Source organism: Corvus moneduloides, chromosome 7 (genome assembly GCF_009650955.1).
Source record: "Corvus moneduloides isolate bCorMon1 chromosome 7, bCorMon1.pri, whole genome shotgun sequence".
Classification (NCBI taxonomy): Eukaryota; Metazoa; Chordata; class Aves; order Passeriformes; family Corvidae; genus Corvus; species Corvus moneduloides.
In genome coordinates, this window is record NC_045482.1 from 7456409 (window position 1) to 7476125 (window position 19717).

The 19717-nt window shown below is 38.3% G+C and overlaps 1 protein-coding gene across 6 annotated transcripts in view; it reads left to right on the plus strand.

The window, feature by feature from the left end:
- The first annotated feature begins 6554 nt into the window (after positions 1 to 6554).
- GULP1 (GULP PTB domain containing engulfment adaptor 1) overlaps positions 6555 to 19717 on the plus strand; it is a 96871-nt gene continuing 83708 nt past the window's right edge. For 4 of the 6 annotated variants that reach the window (XM_032113895.1, XM_032113894.1, XM_032113901.1 and 1 more), the window contains exon 1: positions 6591 to 6615. The gene's annotated coding sequence lies outside the window, so the exon portion shown is untranslated. Of the gene's footprint in view, positions 6616 to 19717 lie in introns of all 6 variants that reach the window. The other 2 variants (XM_032113898.1, XM_032113897.1) reach the window with 2 other exon arrangements.

Here is a 19717-nt window from a genome sequence, read left to right on the forward strand (position 1 = left end):
AAGTAAAAGTGTTTACACTTTTTTTTTTTATTAAGCAGGGTTTGAATCTCATGAGTGAGGTGTCAATCTAGGTGTGAATGACACTTAAATGTGTTTCAGACTTGTCTTTTGGGTTAGATCCTGTCAGTTGACAAGATAATGTAAGAGTGGATGCTGTCTTTAAAACCTGAGTTTGCAGAGGAAGAGGCTGAGAATTTAGAGCTTCTGCTGTCTTCAGATGAACAGGAGGTGCTCAGCTGTACAGTCTCAAGTAGAGTCACAACGTAATTATGTGTGCAATAGTTAACGGTTTTACCTTCTGCCTGGAATATCAAACTCAGATATAGCTTAGAAACAAAAATACGTTACTGAAAAAGCTGAAATTGCCACTCCTCTGCCTTCTGCACTTGTTTTTTTTTTTTTTTTGTAGAAAAGTTTGAGTACTAGAGCATCAGCGTGAGAGTGTAGCATTTGTTAGCTGAGTTCGGTACAGTCATGATGATGAAATGGAGCAGGATACATTTCACCTCAGATCAAGGGATAAAGTATCTTGTAGCTCCAGAACACATTCTCTTAGACAAATGACCTTCAACATTTATCATCTTGGTATCCCAATGAAGGCACGATAGAAGCAAGTGAAATAGGAGAGCATGATGCATTGTATAATTACTAAAACTGACATATGTTTTGTTTGGCAGAATAACAACGCAGTGAAATTACAGTGTTGTGGGGCAGGGTGCAGCCTGTTAGGGAAGCTTTTTGATGTTTCAGCACTTGGCTTATGTTCTATTATCAACCTGTATCATTAGTTATACTTCTGGGGTCTTGACCACCGGGTTGGTGAGGCAGGACTGGCCCTTGGTGAAACTGTGCTCTCTGTCTCAATTGTCTCTATCCCTGTCCTCCACCAGCCTTAGCAGAGCTTCTCAGAGGATCTGTTCCATGATCCTCCCAGGCACATAGGTGAGGCTGACAGTCTCTAGTTTCCAGGGTCCTCCTTTTTACCTTTTTAAAAAATGGGTGCAATGTTTCCTTTTTTGCAGTAACCAGAGACTTCACCTGACTGCCGTGAAATATCATTCAAATATCATGGAGTGTGGCTTGGAAGCTCCATCAGCCAATTCTCTCAGCAGTCTGGGATGCATCTCATTCGTTCCCATAGATTTATGTGTGCTCAGATTCCTCAGGTGATCACAGACCTGAGCTTCTCTTACAGTGGGTGGGAGGGACTTTTCTCCCACAGTCTCCATCTTATGGTGCATCCACTCGAGAGGTATGGGCAGAGAGATTGTCAGTGAAGACTTAGGCAGGAAAAGGTGTTGCAGCACAGCCTTCTCCTTGTTTGTTTCTACCAGTTTGCCAGTCATGCTCATCAGGGCTGTATTCTCTCTGACATTCCTTTTCTGGCTGTCACACCTGTGGAAACACTCCTTGTTCTTTGCTTGCCTTATCAAGTTCAGCTCCATCCACGCTTTGCCCTTCCTATCGAGTATTAAAGGATCTGGTTAATGAACTTACTGGGCCACTGGTAATTATTTTGAAGTACCTAGATAACTGAGACTATCAGCAACTTGCTAGGTAAAATTATTTGGGATATTAGGATTCAAAGATAGTGAATTGGTTTTGGTAGCTCTGGCTTTAGTCCCTGGTAGCATAAACAGAGTAAGTAAGCACCTGGTGCAATGTCCTGAAGCCTTTTTGCCTCCAATGCTCTTCTGCTTCTTGGCTGGGAAAACAAAATCAACAAAAAGTGCCTTTGCCTCAGATAAACTTTAGGTAAGAATATAGGTCTAGATTTGAGTAATATTTGATCATGGGGCTTCAGAGGTTAATGTTTTATATGATCTTTACTTTCTTACTGAATTGAGACCACAATGAAAACCAGAATTTCACTTTCATAGATATCAAGTGCATGTGTGGTGATACAGTCTTAGAGATAACAAAAATAAAATAAAATTACAGACTATGACTCAGTATAAAGTTTGTCATCTGTTTTGTTTCTGTTTCTTCTTGTGTTTCTATGAAGATGAAGAGGTGATCTAATGGTAAGAATTTCATGTTTGATAAGGGATTGGATACTTGTAATTTTTATCACCTGTTCTTTTATTGTAGTGGAGTAAGTATCAAGGTGTAATTATTTTTGGTGGGCTCTGTGCTGTAGATGAAAAACATTGGATATCTGTGCTTCTCCAATTTGTGGTTGAAAAATGATTTTGAAATCCTTGAATGCAAGAACTTTGTCTTCTTGGTAACAATTGTCTGCGAAAAAAAGAAGAAAAAGGTATATTGAATTGTAGAAAGTTGTTAAATAATATGCTAGAGGCTTTGATGTCACCTGGTTTTACTTGCCAGCTTAACTAATGACATAGGAAAAAGGGAAAACATAATTAATTGGATTGATTTTGGTGAAACTCAGTTGAGAACTAATGAAAAAAAACCCCTGTGGCAATGAACAGAGAAAATGGTACAAGTGAGGAAGCACTGCGTAATACAAGTTTCTGGTGTTTTCCTTAAAGTGAAGGGGGAAAACAGCAGCCATGTCAGGGGAAGAGGAATGAAGCAGAGGAACAAGAAATCAAGGAAAAGAAGTAGCATGAATTCAAATTCCTCACAAAGATAGTTTTTACACAAAGGCAGCAAAAGACAAATCAATAAAAGGAGTATATAGATGATGTAAAGTCACTTATTCATTTAATGGACCAGGGAAATAATATTCTCTTGTTGATTAGGTAAAATTCTAGGTCTTGATGTCTCAATGCTTGGAAGTTAAGAGATCCAAGAGGATTGAAGGGAATAGTATAACTAAATAGCTCAGACTGAATCAAAAAAAATATCAAGATTCAAACTAGGATGGCTTATTCAAACATTCAGTAAAAAGCATATTTTCAGGTCCTGAGTTCTGCACTAGAGGGGATTGAACTTCCTTATGCTGAAACAAGATGTGGTACTATTTCTACAGACAGATTTCCTACAAGCTGTGGGAGTGCAGTATTCTCTTTTTCATTTTTCTCTTTTAATGATTATGAGACTGCCAATCAGTTTTTCCTTAAAGGACCAGGATTTTTGTCTAATTCTGCATGTCTTGTGCACTTCATATTTAATGGAATTAATTTAAAAGATGGTCAATACTGCTCTGTATGTTAAGTAGTTGTTTTGTTGGTGTAGGGCAGATGCAGATGAGGAAATTATGGTAAAATATATGAATCAGAATTCCTATTCGAAAATACAGATCTATTGCTTGCAGCGTTTTAGTTCGATTTGCGCCTTTCCAGCAGAACAGTATTAAATTACATGAAATGTATTTCCATTGAGCTGTTGGCATTACATTTCTTAAAATGAGAAAACAATTATTGTGCTTTCATAATACCCCAGTCCACAACTAATATCTGTCATTGCTTCTTTTTATTCTACATCAGAAACTATAAAGCAGCAGTAACGAAGGTTCAAATATGTTGTCAAATGACTGATCTATTTCACATGAGAATTAGTGTCAGCTCTGTACCTTGGCAAGAAACTGGAATGCAGAAGGGTAAGCTGGTGTAATTGTTGCTGTGCAGTGTTTTGCAGAAAAGGATTAAGCAAATATTTTATTTTTTTTGTGGTTGAGTAGAGGAAGGCTTTTAAGACTGGAGTGAATAACTCAAGTTCGATTTTTGGTTTTCTTTTCAGTATAAAGTGCCTGTAAGAAAGCCAAAATTTTATATACTTTGGAAGTGAGAGAGAAGCTCATGTTTTTAAATGGCACCCATGACATGAGGCCCACTGAATGTATATCAGAGCTGAGTTGTTGACCCAAAGCTCTCCCATTCTCAGCAACTGTGTTTCAGTAACCCTGCTGCTGAATGAGAGAATAATGCTTGCAGGCATGGCACTTAACAAACTGACTTTTCGGTTTTTTCCCTTTTTTATGTCCCTCCCTTTTCCACAGCTGATAACTCAGGGCTTAAACTGCAGACACTGCTACAGCCCAGTGGAGCTGCAGTCTCCTTGCTTTGCTTCTCTGTAGTCTAGAGAGAAAGGCTTGCCTAGATAAAGGAAAGGCAGCAGCTGTGACTTTCCACTGATTTACTGGGGCAAAAAAAAAGGCGAAATTTGGGGTTCTACAGCGCTATGGTGTATAAGAGTTTATTTATAGAAGTGTTTGTGATAATGTCAAAAACATTAGATGCTTTAAATGATTTCCAAGTGTGGGTAGGGAGCTAGGAGCTTCCGAAAAACTGAATGTTTTGTTTAACCTTTTGAAAGGAAGGTGAGCTAAAACAATGTATCAAATTTTTATTGATCTTTAGTAGGGATAAGCAAAAGCATTTGTTTAGAAATCTAGTGGTTAACAAAAACTTTCTGTTGTCTGGCTTATTTCAGTTGCTGGAATGTACTCTAGAGCAAGTATTTGATTATAAATCCCCAAATCAATTGAAGTACCTCTGAGAAAGAGTAGAGCTCGGGTTGGCTGAGGCTGAGTCTGTGGATGCTGCTGGCTTTCCCAAAGACTGTCTTTGAGAGGGCCCAGGATGGCTCTGGCAATATATTCCAGCCTCTGCACAGCATTCGCCCCCGACTTCACTGATCCTCCAAGCAGATCGCTCGGGTGCAGTTCTTTCCTGACCTCCTTGCTGCACCATGGTGTAGAGGGTATGCAAATACTAAAAAAGTTCCTTGGATTTCGGATTGTTGCTATGGTATGATCTTGTAGTATGACTTCAATTACTGCTGGTTTTTAGGAAGTCAGTGTGTATGTTTGTGACTTGATTGCTCATTCTTTCTGACAACAGCAACTCAAAATCTTTCCCATGGATGTTCTGGATTTGCTTTTTAGCTCTGCACCCAGGACTTCCTGATGGGTCTGTCTTTCCACAGTGAGGGGCAAAGCCAGACCCATTGGCAAGACCTGTTGTTGATAGGACTTATTACCAGTCCAAAATGCAGAATCATTTTGTAAATATAGACTTACTTGAAACAGATTTGTATAAGATTCTTAGATACAAATTCTTTTGCTTATTTGCAGCAGGCTTATGTAGTGTGTGGAATTCTGGATTTTAAAGATAAATCTGGTGTTATGAGCAAAGGCTTTATTTTAAGAAAATTGAGTCCTTGGGCTTTTAAAGGTGTAAATAATTCTGGTGTCCCTCATTTATTGAGCAAATGAAGCATGTATCATTGTAAAGTTAGAACAGAATCTACAGACCAACTGCAGAAACTTTTAGGGCCAGGGTTGACGTTTTCAAAATCAGGAGTTGACCAGTGATGGAATATAAAAACGCCAAAATAGTGAACAAGTTCTGACTTTAGTGTAGTGGAGTAAAAAGATATCTTTCAGTAACTCTGTTATTTTGCAGAGGGTTAGAGTTTATTTTTACTGTAGGAGTCATGTACTGCAGTAGTAAATAGTAGGAGGTTCTGGCATGCCTGACCTGGTTCAGATGGATAGCACTATTGATTTGGTTTTTTCAGTGCCTCTGCTTAGTTAATCGTAACTTTGTTTTCTGATCCTTGATTAGCTCATTGGTAAGTTGTCATTACAGCACTCAACTCCCTAAGGACATGATCTATAAGGCAGACTTTTCCAGTGGAGGGTCGTGATTCAGCTAGTTTACACATAACTTAATCAGCAGTTGGCCTAATACACTCAAGTGGAATTTGAGGTACTTGAAGTCCAAGAGTGTAATACCATAAATTAGTGTTTGTGTTAAGCACTCTTTAGGGACTTGCAGAAGAGGCCAGTGGGGACGCATAATGCCCCTTGTGTTCCTTTTTCAACAGGCAAGTGAAGTTAAAATCTCAAGGAAGATTAAGAAAGCAGTTTCACTTAGAGCAAAACTGCCATTTAATGTTTCATTGGGAAAGCTTCGTTTCGTCAGAGTTGCCATAATATTTGTTTGCCTGGACCCTGTATTTGGATTTGTTTTAATGGCCTATTCCAGTAATAATGGGCATAATAAAAATGTCTTCATGTGGTTAGAGCAAGCTAATGAGCTCTGACTTTTGCACATACTCGTGTTCTACATTTCGTATAAGTTTAGTGCAGAGCTGCCTTCAGTTACTTTAAACCATTTTTAAGATACAGGGAATTTGTCTCTGCTATAGCATCTAAATGGTTTTATCAAGCAGAGCTGATGTCTCACAATGCCTCTAGAGGCAGCAAATTTAGCATAAATGAGTTGAATTCGTGTATTTTCTGACTATTTTGGCACAACCTGTCTGTGGACTGAAGTGTGACTGTCACCGTACCTAAGAAGAGATCGTTATTTACTGAAAGATTTCTGATGTACACAGAGGCTGAGGTTTCTAGTTCAGTACCACAGCTCAAGGCAGGGTGGAAGGTGGCAGAGACAGTCATGCTGCTTTTCTGCTTTTCAGGGTTTATTGTCAGACCGTAGTTTTTGTAGCAACACAGTTTTTGGGGGGTTTTTGCTTTTTTCCTACAGAGTTTGCTTACAAGAGCTGTTTGAGCCAGCACAGAAGGGCAGTATGCGTAGGAGCAAGTGTTTGGACAGAAGGCAGCGAGGAGCACAACTACTCCAAGAGTGCGTTTAAACAAATGTGAAACTATTTATGTGACTAATGATAGAGTAACATCACATCTACAGTGTTTGAATGGCTGTCTTTCTGTTGAAGTGGTTTTCAGCCTGTGAGGTGGTGAGTAATTTAAGTCCATTAGCAAAGTTTTTAAAGAAACATAAGCTACCATCTAGATTGTTGGATTTTTTAAAGTACCTCTAATGTGATTGAGTCAAAACTGTACAAAACCTTCTTTCTCGCAGGATGATAACTAAAATGATGGCTCATGGTTGGATATGGTTTTCTCACAGAGGGTGGTTGGGCATTGGAACAGGCTCACCAGGGAAGTGGTCACAGCATCAAGCCTAAGTTCAAGAAGTGTTTTTGGACAATTATCTCAGACACATGGTAGAAATCTCAGGGCTGTCCCATGCAAGGCCAGAAGCTGGACTCAGTGATCCCTGTGGGTCTCTTCCAACTCAGGAAAAACATGAAGTAGTATGTTTTAATAAGCAATATTAAGCATGTATAAGTAGTAAGTATGTACATTCAAAAGATATTTTCCCTTAAAGTACTTAAAAACATTTGTGTATTTGTGCAGTGTATGTGAATAGTGTTCTGTGTGTGAGTAAAATATATGAAGATTGTGTTCAAGTAGGTGGGCAGAGTTGTTATTTATACAGTCTGGATTCTGAAAATCTTTCCTAATAGATCTTTAAACCTACAAAAACCATAGTGAAATCCAGTCTTAACTTCAAGGTGTTCACATGGTTGGATTTCGGTTTTCTGGTTTTGGTGTGTGTTTGATTTTCTTGATTCAAGAGTGGATCCTGTTTACAGGGGACATGAGTTTCAGTGCACCCATAAAAATCTGTGTGTTCCATACTGTTAACCATGATCTGCTTGTGTAAAGCTCTGTTTCTCTGCTTTGCTGTTTGTGCCAAGCTGCCCACATCCCTGCTGTCTGTCTGTTGCTGGATCTCTGCCTCCCCAACTGCCAGACTGGTTTTAGCGCTGCTTTGTCTTGGTTCCTTTATTGCTTGTGGTGTGGGCAAGGCTGCAGCCAAATGATTCAGAATGTAAAATGTCTTCCAGGTTTGTTTCAGTGCTTTACCTTCAGCTTCTTGCAGTCACCTTTCCTACAGGCATCCTGCCATTTGGGAGAGTCACTCCTTTGCACAGGGCCATTAAACTTTTGAAAGTGTGCGGGGGGTGAAGATTGTGCCACATCTCTAATTAATTTCTACTTTATAGGCAATTATCTTTTTTTTAACCTGCATCTAGGTTGCATGATTGTTATTTTTAGTTCAGCATTAGGCTTTAGCATCTCTTAAAGTTGAGCAATTGCATCATTTTAAAACATTTTTATCTCCAACTTTTAGCTGTATTATTAAAATAAATGGGTGCATTGCAGTGCCTTTTGGCATAATATGTAAGGTCAAACTATAACTACCCTTTAGTTTAAGCTATCTTTGAGATGTAATTCTAGCTGCTTTATCCATTTTAACTTAAATAACCATAAGAACTAAGGCCTCTCCTATGGAAGAAAGGGCTTCATCACTATCTAGATGTGCTCTGTCATTCAGAAGTGTCAGCGGCCAGGGAATCTCTGTGCTGCAGTTGATAAAGCTTTTGAATGCTCTGCTGCATCAGTCTTTACAATTTGCTGTAATCAAGCAGAATAGCCCAGCTGATGTTATGCAGGACACAAGGAATGAAATGATGTCCCAGCCATGACCATTTCCAGGTGGAGATAAGTGTGTCTGAAGTGGTTGCCAAAAAAGGCTGTTAACAGCCTGAATACAGGTAATCAGTGATTGAAAAAGCAAACAAACAAAAATCTGATGGATTTTGTTCTTGCATTTGTCTTTTTTCCCAGTTGCCCTCCAAAAAAACACAAATACTGTTGGAAGGATGTTTGGAAGAAATCCTCATGTCTGTCATTTACCTGTTCACTCTTTCAGTGCTTACTTGGGTTATTTCTGTTCTGCTATTGGTACTGCTCCTCAAAACTACTTGGTTTATTCCTTGCTTATTGGAAATACATGGTGGCTTTCACTTCCTGCATTTATAGAGCTGTGCTTTTCTCTAGGAGTAAAACAGATGAGTCCAAGTATCAGAGGCCACCTCAAATGGTTTTGTGAGACAACTCTGTGGAGTGTTTCACTCTTTGTAGTAGAGGTGTACACAGAGGAGTTCCACAGCTGCCCTCATCTAAGCCTCAGTCTGGTTTTCAACTGCAAGTCTCTTCCATATTTCTGAGTTGTGTTTAAGTCAATCCATCTGTGGTCAGCAGCTCAGTGGCTTTGCACTGCAGATATTATTTATCAGGTCATTTTTTTTGTCTGACACTGGTTAAATGATATGTGAAATTGAAACATTTATTCTCTACTTCCAAATGCAATCTGCTGCCACTTGTTATTTTCATTTATAAATTACTTTATTTTTAAGATCTCTCTCCCCAGAGTGTTAACATTCCTACCAAGTATGAAAGGAATTGTATTTTTGTCTGTTCTCCTGGAGAAGAAGATGAACTGCAGTCTTTTTATTTCCTGCTCATGAGAGAGAGAAATAATTACATTTCATATCTCTGGTATGAAAACATGTAATATTCTTGTTAAGACTGAAGGTACTGTCTTGTAACTCATGCTTTATTTATTCTCCGATTGTTTATGTATTTGGTTTTATATTTATAAATCACTGCATGTAATTTGCTCCCAGAACAGGAGAATTTACACATTTGTTTATTATGTCAATCCAGGTTTTGAGGCTGTTTTATTCTGCTATTTTATAGATGGAAGTACCTTAACTAAATTACGAAAGGTTATTATTAACATAAGTATTGAAGGAGTAAAGTGCCTTTGCCGACATTTGGAGTACTTCCTTTTTGTAGGAAGTTGCTGCCTCCATTTCATGCTCAGCTTTAGCTGTGTTGTAGTGCAAGAGTGGGAAGACTGGAGCTTCTCAAAGTGTATTCGAAGGCCTAGATCAGTTAGAAGTGATTCTACCACAGTCCCGTAACCTTATTTTCTGATTTTTATTAACTTTTTTTGGTATTTGGGACACTTTCACCTGCTCCTGGAGTGGGAATACAAAGGCCAGCTACTTAACAAATGTTTGAAAAACAGTGTGAGCAAACATGTGGATGTTTTGAGAGTAAGTCTCTACTTTGACAACTCAAAAACTTGATAAATGATTTAGCCATGAATAAAAATATACTTAATTGCCTCGCTCAACATATATACTCTTTAAAACATCTATATTTTGCATTTTTAAGTCACTATGGGATTTGAGATGAAGATGAAAAATCCTACTGAAGGAGAATTCTAAATAAATGTAATTTGAATATTTCTAAATTTAACCCAAAATCTACTTTGACAGGAACATTAAAGTTTTGGTCTGTTAAAAACCCCTAAATTAAAGGATATCAGACCTGAATACCCAAATAGGTCATGTTTCAATGATGCAGAATAACAGAAAATAAAGGCTTGCTGTGTCACTGGTTTTTACACTAGGACAGTTTTTGGAAAAAATATTGAAGTATCTCTGAAGTTTGTCACACCTATACTAAAAGCATTTTGAAAAAAAAAAATTAAAAATGAAGACTAGCGGTATTTAAAATTAATTTTTTAGCTTCTGCTGTGAGGTTCATGGCTCTGTGGTGGCAGGTAGGGATTCTGTCACAGGCCCTCTTCCACATTCTGCCTGCATCTGCTCTTTGAGAACATTTTCTTTTCCTGGGTGAATTTAATCCTTTTTGCAGACTTATTGCTCCAAAAGTAGCTCTCTGGCATGTCCATTATCCTGTGTTTGCTCCGCCATACTGGGACATTAATATGCAAGACTCTTACAAAAGGCATTTGTACCTGAGTGCTCCTGTGGCTCGGGGTGACAGCCCGAAGGGTGGCTGCTGAGTTACAGAGGTCTATGAAGAGTTCTCTGCCCCCTTTACATCAGTGGTGTGGCTCGGTGCTTTTGCGGTTTTCCATCACTAAGGCTCTGTGTGTTTGAATTGTCATTCACACAACGTTCCAGCAGATCCCTGAACAAGTGTTCACCTAAAACTGCCAGTCTTTAAACTCCATTCATTCCTTCCCTCCGCTGAGGTGTTCGAAATTAAAACATGCTTCTGAATATTCTTCTACACCTCTTGATTGTTTTACTTTGTGGGAGTTCACTCAAAACACAGACTCTGTTTGCAGGTGTTGGCTTCCCAGCACCGGATTCTGCATTTTTATACATTTTTGTAAATTTGGTCTCTCCAGTGTTTTATCCTTGAGTGCTAAATGGGGGCAGAAATGTCTCTCCTGAACATCAGTCTCTGTGTCTCTGCCCTCCCATCTATAAAATGAAAGTGAGCTATGAAGGTGGCAAGCCTTTATTTTGTGATTAAAGAAGGTGTCAAATACTGCGATAGTGGCAGCTCTATGGATATTTAAGAATTGGTAGTTAAACCAGGTGATTTTCTAGTAAGTCAATTGCTATTCACCTTAGAGAAATGATTTACTGCAGTTTAGAGAATTTCTGTTAATCAGATAAGCCATCTTAATGGCACAGATAATGGCTTACTGACAAGAAAAAGATAAAATATGGTATTTTAACCTTGAGTCAAAGTGGTAATTTGTTACAAATTTAAAGTCAAGTCTGTAATTTTGTATTTCTTTGCTTTGGAGAGGGGATCTTATTGCTTGTAAAAATATCCCTGATTGATAACATGATAAGACTGACTTTTTATTTGCCAGTATGACCAGACTGTTTTATTATACAGCTAGGAGTGCACTCAGGGTCATACTTTGCGTTCCAATTTGGAGCTTTTCAACAGCAGAAATGCATCTTATTAACTTTTGCTGATGAAGATGCACAGATCTCTGGCTAGCAGTCTACTGAATAAAGATGGTTCTCAAAATTAACTTTTTCGACAAGGGGAGGTAGCAGTGTCTGCCAGCAACTTTCCATTTATCACCAAAGAAATTCTATACAATTTGGTTACTGACTTTTTGAGCCTTGAAAAAGTATTCATTTGAAACTGTCACAATACAGAGAAGTAAAAACAAGTGTAAAGGGTGATTCTTTGTATGAGTAAAAAACAATCATTTTGACTTGGAGATGAAAAGTGAAGGTCTTCTAATGCAATGAACTATCAATTTATGATTTTGATCAACATATTGTGAGGGAGTATTCACAAAACAGGCAGATCAATAGATGTAAATGTCACAAGTGAGGTTGTTCATGACCCTGAGCAAAGCAAAGATTTGGTTTCATGTGAATGAATATTCAGTGCTGGAAACCTTGGACACAGTGCTGGAATACAGCTGTGTACAAAAAAGACCCCTGTATTTAATGTGAGTTGTGAGATGAAGTTGAAGGTGATATGAGGATGAGAATTCAGGGCAGAACTGTTTATCTCATGAAAAGTAACCAAAGGGAGTATACACAGACAACTTTTACTGGGTTTTGTCTGTGCATTTGCTCCCTTTTACCGAAAAAAGCAGAAAAAAACCCCTTTGATAAGGCGCCATCCTTTTGCCAGGAAGCTTTGTAACAGGGCCGGCCTGTACTTTCATCGCGCATTCAGACTAGTCTGCAATATCTTAATCTTGCTAATATTTTAAATAATACAGTGGCAGCCAAGATATTGACTTAATGTCATAAAATAGCAATAAAACCACAATTGATCCAAAGTTTCACAATAGCCACAAATAGGTGAAGAGAATGGAATAGTAAATGCATGCTTGTTTCCTAAAGCAGATGCTTGAGCAGATTTAAAGGTGTGGTGACAAATTGTTCCTCCTTTTATTCCAGGCATTTGGAGGAGAACCTCTTTTTAATTTCTTAAATGAAAAACAAGAGTATCATTTGTTCAGGACCTTGCACAAGGAACTATCCCCTGTTCATAGAACAATAGCAGGGAACATGAGCTGCTCTCAATATCCAATGGATTAATTTCAGCTCGGATGGTCAGCTAGGACCATTTGAAAGATGGAATACCTACTTCTGTCAAGGCAAGCATAGAATGTCACAGTCATAAACAAAGTGAAGGAAAAGGAGCAGAGGTTTGGCAGAGAGATGGGGAATTTCTATCCACAAATACACTGTAGTACCTCATGTCTTCTTTACTACCAGCTTCCAACATTATTTCCTCTTCAGTTTCTTTTCAGTTTATCAGGGCATATAAGTATTTTCACATGTAATTTTCTCTTCTAGCTTAAATAATGCTTTATGCCTTCAGTTTGCGAGGAAACTTCTAATTCGTCACTTTTATTTTCATCTCTTCCATCCCCCCCATATTTCTTCATATTTTTTCTTTATGTATGGAAATTTGTATTGTAGTTTACATTGGTATTCACACTGAGCTACTGTTTTCTTTCTTTGAGAAACACAATTTTTCTCAAGTCATCTTGATTCTGCTGTTCTTTGGCTGCTTTGTTTTTTTTTTGAAAGCAGAGTCCAAGATGAAAGAATTCAATAGCACTCTTTTTTGTCCACCTGCAGGAGACAGTGGAGAGTGCCACATCTATGTATGTGCCTATGTAGTAAAGCAATTTCCAAAGAAGAATGAGCTTTGCTTGAGTTTCCTTGCATAAATTTTCTATTAAAACTGAATGGGTTTTAGACAAGTGTGGAAAACTGTAGCTAAAGATGTGATGTGTTTGAGCAGGATATTTATAACACTGGCCTGTAATGACTATTCCCTCTTAAAGCAATCCTCGTATGTTGCTGCGTTCCTCAATTATTAGCTTTATGCTCATTTTTTACCAAAAAAATTGCAACTGCAGTAGAAGCGAGACTGTTCAGGATGGTTATTTCACACAAGCTTGGTTTTCATCAGTACTCCTAGCTATGTCTTTTGAAATGAACTGTGAAATACATAAATACCAGTAGAAATGCACAACTTGCTCTCTTGAATTGTCATTCTCTGACTGTATAGCAACATTAAAGGCTTTTGGAAAAGCAGTATTGACGGAGTGTTCATGAAGTTGTGTTTGTAAATGAATCCAAAACATCGAGTAATTTAATTTTCTTTGGCAACTACCAGTAGTATTTGTGTGTGATTGTCCTGGAAGTAACTTAAGGAATCTGAACAGTTACTTGTGGTTCATAAAATCAGCAATGTCAATGTACATTGTGGGAAGGAGCAGGGAAGATGAGCAGGGAAGATGAGCAGGTGGTTTGGTGTAATTGTGGGATACAGGCTGCGGTTTCACACTGATGGTGCTGCTTTTGTTTCATCAGCTGATTCCTAGGTTTGGCTTTTGAAAAAAAAAAACCATTTTCTCAAGTGCGTGAGTGCACTTTGTGTTCTGTGGTTTCTCCCCTTGAAACAGAGTGTTGATAACTATCTAGGAGAGGACTCACTCTGGCTGCGTGTTACAGGGGTGTCATGAAGGAGTCAGTGAATGCTGGTGAAGCTGTGCTGTTAATGCAGGAGGACAGCTATTAGCCCTGCGAGCTGTGCTTTCCAAGGAAGTCAGGCACCTCTGGGGGCTCAGGTGCCGACTGGTAGGGACAGATGTTAAAGATGTATGAACAGAGTTTAAGTTCAGTTAGCCTGCAGTCTTCACCTGCACAGATTTGAAAATCTCACTTAAAAGGGGTCACATTTGATACACTGTGAATTCATACACTGAGTTCTTGAAACCTTGATGTAGTGAAGCTTATTAAAGGACTGAGGTGCTGTGAAACTATCATAGTTTTGCTTCAGTGTTTGCAAATCTAGTTACTGTACCCAGAACCATAGACCAGAGCTGGTATCTCTGATCTGGAGACAAAAATAAAGGAAAAGAAATGCCTGGCATGGGCATTTAAGCTATTCAGTATGAAACTCTGCCAAGGGTCTATTTCCATTTTTTTAAACATTGTACTTCTGAAGTTTGAGGTTTGGTGTTTTCTGGCTTTGTGTTGTTTTGGTTTTGCTTTTGTTTTTTCTCCCTGTGCTCCCACTCCCCCCAGGTTTCAAGAGGGTAGCTTAAAAATTTCTTTCTTTGAAAACATGACAGATGTTGGTACCTACTTTTCACATCCCTCTTCTTTTACCTCCAGTCATTAAGTTGTGGAATCAGCCACAGAATGTCATGTTAGCAATTGTCTAAATTACCTCCCAATACTTAGGAGGAAAATTCTGTATTTCTTTCTCTTCTCTGGTTCTGGAGGTTCAGCCCGGATTGGTGCCTGCTTGGGGAGGGAGTTGCTGTGTGCACGGGTTTAAGGATCACAGTCAAGTGTCATATGCTTGTAAAGGGTGGGACAAGGCAGTCTTTCGTTACCAAATACTGAGGTTGCCTCACTGAGGATTTTAAACTATGTGAAGCTGAACAAGCTGTTAACATGACTTGCAGCGCGTTTCAACTACATGGATGTTAATTGGAGCAGGGAGTGGAACTGTCCCAGTTCCAGGCAGCCAGTACCATCCTGGTTGTGATGGGATCAGTGTTTCAGTCTAAACCTGCTGATCTCTCATGTTTTTAAAAACTTACGTGTTCTCCTTAGTCCCAGCTGTGTTAGGAAATACAGCTAGCACTTGCTAGCTTAGAAACTCTATTATGTGTTTGTATGTCAGTACTTTCTGCTAAATTACTCTGGGATGGATCACTTGCCAAAATCTTGAAATAAGACTAGTAATAACTGTAGCGGTGTGTAAAACCTGAATGTTTCTCCTGAATAGACACTGTAATTACCTGTTTGAATATACACTGGATCTAAAAGGCAGTGATGAGGAGATTAATTTGTCACAAATAGGATTTTGGCTCCCATGCTTTTGTGTCACTTTCATATCTGTGCTTTTAATTTCATACCACAACCTTATCAAAATGGTTGGATTCTTCAGACTGTATTCAGATAAGCTCAAGGAATATAATGTGATAAAGCCTAAAACCCAATATAATCTTGTTTTGAAGATACTCCCTCCAAGATTCATTTAGTACAAGTGAGAAAATGGATATTGACAACTTTTCTCAATTTTGAAAACTGTTGAAATCACTTAATAAAGCCCGTTTTATCTGTATAAATAAAACTTAATGCTATCCCTGAGGCTAACCAATTAAAGCAAGGAATCTGAATGTATTAACATTAATGAGAAATCTATTGATTTTAATAGGGATTTATTAATTCCTATTAAAAAAATCAATAGATCCTATAGGGATCTATTGCTTTTAAGGGATTGTGTTCAGTATCATGGAATCATCTTCAGTCTTTGTGAAGTGAATGACACTTTTGTATGTCATTGTTTCAGAAGTATGTAATATGTTAATAAATTGATTATGAAAAAATAAATTATAAGAAATTTTTATTATAGTGATTTTTTTCATTATATAACCTTTACCACTGGAGGTAAGTGCTGGTAGGAATTGGACTCTAAGAGACAAGAAAGCCAGCATATATAGCCTGCATAGCAGTCTGTATGCTATGTGTTCTGGCTCTCCTTTGAGGGACAGTTGTGGAACAAGGGTCCCCAAATTAAAGTATAAAAGTATGGACTTTAAGTCCTCCAGATAAATAGGTTTAAATAATGATATCATATTGTATTCATTTCTATAAGAGGATGATCTCTGCTAATTTTGTATTGATCTTTTACTGTAAAAAATATACCCTGTAAAAACAAAAGCCCAAAAGCTTTTACACTTAAAACAAAAACCTCAAACTGATTTCAAAGACGTAAGAAGCCATGTGGAATGTCATAGTTCATATGCCTTGGATAAAAGGTGACAATTTTTTTCATTTTGCATTTATAATAAATTGGAATGAGCCTGTTGAGAGGACTGCAGTAAAGAAAACATCTAGTGTGTTCTGTGCAGGAATAAAGAAAATACAGGGCCTTATGTGGGGAGATGAAGGCACATTTGTCCTTATTCTTCTCTTGCAGGTTGTTTCCTGGTACCTACCCAGAATTTTCTTGATTGCTTTTGTCTAAACAGACATCTGGGGTTTTCACTCCATCTTAATCATCTTTTGAACATCAGTAATCAGCTTCTGAACTTCAATTAAGGTTAATGCACATTGAGGGAAGCACATGAAGCGGTCTTCTGGGCCCTGTTGAGTGTATGTGCACAATGATATGTCTGATGCACTTTTCAAGATTGGCCAAGTATACTTTGGTAGAATAGAAAAATGATGCCTTTTGTTAAACTCTTGTGCCTCTGTAAGAGATCAGCTAAATATGATGGGTTTTTACTCTAAGTGGATCTAAACCTATTTCTAAAATTGGTGTGCTTTATTTGGAGATTTACCTTCAGAATACCTAATGAGTCTTTTGGTCTCTGCCTTTTCTGTCAGGAGCACTTTTTACAATGTAATTATGAAAATGAAATTAATGCAATAAATGTAACTGGAAAAATTTCAGAAGGTTAACAAAAATTTGCTGCTGTTTTGAGACATGGAAGTTTCAAATACATTCCCTCCCCCTTAAAGAAAATACAAGGGAGGGTTTGAAAATAATGTGCCAGTAATTAAATAAATAGGTTCTCTAGGTTGCTGTAGAGGAGTCAGCTCTTCCAAAGGAGAAACGTGATGCCAGCAAAGAAGTAACCATACTCTGTGTCAGGGAATACCTTTCTTTTATCTGTATGTATCCATCCAAGCAAGGACTCTGTGGGAAATTCTGGAAAATTATTCCTCCTGTGAGTCAAAAGCTCAGGTGTCCAGTTATCCCTTCCACCAGAACAGGTTTATTTTTAAGATCTGTTCTGTGTTTACCTGTCCATGGTGGACGCCAGTGATGAACTTCACTCTGTTGCTGTTAAAACCAGGACACTCACAAAGCTCCCCAGGCACTCCGCCATCCATCTGAAAATAGCAGGACAGGCAAAAATCTTGTTCTGATTCCACCTAGTTGATCAGATGGCTAATGGGATGTGAAATACAGACCCTCTTGTCTGCAAGTGAGCAAGATGTTTGCCATTTGTCCATCTTTTTGAAGCAGATGAACATGTTTGAGTTCTTTGGGAGATAACGTGCATAAAGCCTTTCTACTGGCTCTGAGCATCTGACATTTTTAAGTTCTTGTACAGTGGAGTAAGAATTAGGCTGACATGACTGAAATCCTTCAGGTTTGACTCACTGGTGCTTGTGGACTGGAGGAAAAAGAAAGCTCCTCTTATATCTTGTTATGATTATTCTGTCATAATGAACCAAACAATAGAACCGGTTTCTGCAGAAGAGGATGCCCTTGTGTTTGAAATTGCTCCTTTTGTTTGGAGTATAAACTTCAGTTTGTTCCATGAGTCATGTAATCCGCTAATACGTATCAGCATAATTAAGCATAATAAAAAATAATTGTTTACAAGTAAATATGCAGAGAAGTGCAGTATTTCTTAACGTTACATTGTTCCTAATGCTTTAAAAGACATCTAGAGAACCATTTTTGTGGAACAAGTACATTTTCTATTTGTCTGGGTTTTTAAAGGTTGTTCCATTAGTAACTTTTCTGAGGATTTATGGTTGCTTGCAACAGTTTTAAACACCTTTTGTTCATAGTTCTATTTCAATACTGAAATTTATTCTTGTTATATTTACTGATGCTGATATTTCTTCTTGCTGTAAAACAAAAGTTAGTGATAACCTTGCCTAAGGAATTGTTTTTGCTGTCAGCTGTCTGAGTGATATCCCTTGTCACCTGTTTATTTATCTCTATTCTGATTTTTTTTCCTATTGGAAGAAACAGATTATTTTAGGAAATAAAAAATTCCTAAATGAAAATTGACTTAGAAAAGTTTGTGGGAAACTGCTATGAAATGCATGAGTTTCGTATAGATTTTCTGCTTCCTGGACTATCTTTGATATTGGTATTTATAGCAGAACACTGCTGTCTGCTTGTCCTTGGTTTCTGTGAATACTTTTTTGGCAGATCTCTGTATAAGAAATGCTTTACCTGTAGTCTGAAAAGCTTCTTGCTGTGGGCTGAAAAGCACTTGTCACAACAGTACTAGGCTTATACTGCTTGAGAGGGGGGAAGAAAAATACAGGGCATGTGTGACTCTTTTGCCTTCCTGGTGGTTTCAGGAACCTGGGGAGAGCAGGGTGATCTCAGACCACAGGAAGGTCTTTAGCCTTCAGACTGGGGTGTTCCTGCCCATCCCCTTCACAGGAGAGTCAGTATGTTAGAAGGTGAGCTCTGTTTCAGGAACGTGGCTTCCAGCTGTGTTGGTGTTTGCCACATCGTTTCTGTCTTCACTCACACCAGGTGAGCCCCAGTGACACCTCTGCGCACTTCACATGGTGCCCTGGCTGCAGGCTCGAGGGCCAGCAGAGCTGTTTGGGCTCTGTCCCATTGGGAATATTGTCATCTGAACAGCAGGATCTGCTTTGGTGGTGGGAAGATACGAGTTTTAAATAGAAGACGAGCTCTTTACCAGTTTGCCCTGCCCCATCCTCTGCATGGTTGAAAAACTACAAGTAACTTTGTATTTCTGCAGATTCACCTTCAGCTGCAAAGTAGGCCTGCCACTTGGCTCTGGCTAATGAATGTTCTTGAAAATGTGATGGATAAAACCTTAAAAGTAAAGTTTTCCAGTGTCTGAATGTTTTCCTTTATATACTCCATTTGTGCTTCTGTGAATTATAAAGCACAAACATAGGATAAGAACTTTAGCTGACAGAAAGATTTTCAATTTTGGTGAAGCCCACAGAGCTGTGTTGGTTTTGAGTTATTTTTCCTGCAAGTTTTTGTACTGATAAATTTTATTTAAATACTGTTGTGGTTTACAGTCCGACAGACTGTTCTATTATTGTTTATAAACATAAAGGGCATATGTGTTTTCATGTCTTGTATTACCATAATTTTTTGTTTTCTGTTATGCCCGATATCATATTAGAGCAATATTTTCATGGAGTTTTGGTCTAAATCAGAAAAATACTTACAAAGCTGTTATTATATTCCAGTTTGTCATCTTACCTTCAGAAATAACTTTATAAGCTTAAGCTTCATTGCAAGTCAATGAATCACACATTCCTGTGTGCTGTGGCCCTTTGAAACAGGATTTAAGACATTTTGTGCTTCATTCTCTAAGGAATGTTGTCCAGTATGCTTGAAAGACTGGGATCTGAGAGGGGGAAGAGTCTGAATCTTCACGTCTTCTGAAGCTAAATTTGCCTTTGTATGGAAACTGTATGTATGTGAAAGGGAAGGGACAGACTGGGCTTTTAATTTTTATTAAGGGGAGTGGATGGGTGCAAGTTGGAGTTTTTAGGGAGGTTTTGTTGTAAATACTTGTGAAATGAAAAAGACAATACAATAAAAGGTTCAGCC